We start from the raw sequence: 1602 nt of genomic DNA on the forward strand, positions 1-1602 counted from the left end.
AAAAATCCTACACCACTCTAGAGAATCAATCCACACATATAATTGCAAAAACCCAGAGAACAAAGACAACTCCGTACATGTGATTGTATCAAACTAAAAAGCACCTTGACATTGGGTGTGTCAGCATCCAGAATGGCGAGACATTTCTCTCATTTGTAAATTCCCCATCTATGGCATTGGATTATAGTAGCCTTTTGAGTTTATATCTGTAATCTACCTTGATTTATTGCAACTGCAGGCTAAGTTTCTAGCCCAGGAGTGTTGGAAACTTTGAGAGGTAGAACCTCATTGGAAGAAGTGAGTCATGCGTATTTGGTTTGGGAAGATGTTTGTGGTTATCAGCCTTTTCTCCTTCTGATTTCCTTGTTTTCTGACCACCACTGAATAAGCGTATATGCACGCATGCCCATGACATTCTGAGCCTCCCCTGCTCTTCGCAAAGAACAAAAATAGTAAAGCCGACTGACAAAGCATCTTAAAAACTGAGAACCAAAAGAAGTCTTCCTTCTTTATGGAGTTTCTCAGAGACGGCCACAGCTGTGTAACACCAAAGCTTCTCTGGCCAAGGACAAACCTTAATAGACATAAAAGACAGACAGGTAAATTGAAAGATGTTGATTATCTTCAGTCACTGGGGAAATGCATATTAAAACCACAAGGAGGTATGATTATACCAGTACTAAGACCGTTCTACTACAGATAAAAGATGTCAAACAAAGAGCGTAGAGTAGCATGAAGAGAAAATGTTCCACATGCACCATTCACAGGAAAATAACTGCAATGCAAAGTAATACAGTGGTCATTCAACAGACAGAAAGAATTACCATACGTTCCAGAATTTTATTTCTGTGAGGATATCTCTCAGCTGAATCTCAGCAATGATTCTGTATTCTTTCCAGCATCATTCAGTTACTGAGGCAGTAAAAGGGCCCGTCATCGGATGCTAAGGATATGTGACCTATATATACAATAAATCCTTACACAGTGTTGTGGAAAAGGAAGAGACGTTCCTTTATGTGCAACAGTATGTGCAAGACTTGAGGATAGTACCATAGTGAAATAAACTAGGCATTCAAAGACAGAGGTTATGTATGCTCATATATGCTTGGAAAAAAGATAAAATATTGCTAGTTATCAATATTGCTAGCTATTAGAAAATAGAAAACTCACACCAGGATAAGGTATCATCTCACTCAGTAAAGCTGGCTCTTATGAACTATTAAAGGTATGAAATACCAGTGAGAATGTGGAGGAATAACATAATCTAACAAAGGTATTCCTCAAAATCTAATGTATTCCTCAAAAATTCTGCATCACCCAGCAGTGCAGTGGCAGATCTATATCAAGAAGTGGTGAAATGAGTTTGTCGCAGAGACATCTACTCTTGTGAGTGTCTTGTTAGCAATATACTCCAAAGAGAGACAGCCTAAGACATCAATCAGTAGATGGTTTCACGAGAAGATGCACACACACAACGAAACACTACCAAGCCTTAAATAGAGGAAAATACTATTATTTTTGAAAATGTATATGAGCAAGGAGGACGTTATATTAGGTGGAATACACAAGCTGTAGAAAGAGCATCAACACTTGATCTCATTC

This window comes from Rattus norvegicus, chromosome 7 (assembly GCF_021556685.1).
Source record: "Rattus norvegicus strain SHRSP/BbbUtx chromosome 7, alternate assembly SHRSP_T2T, whole genome shotgun sequence".
NCBI classification, from domain to species: Eukaryota; Metazoa; Chordata; class Mammalia; order Rodentia; family Muridae; genus Rattus; species Rattus norvegicus.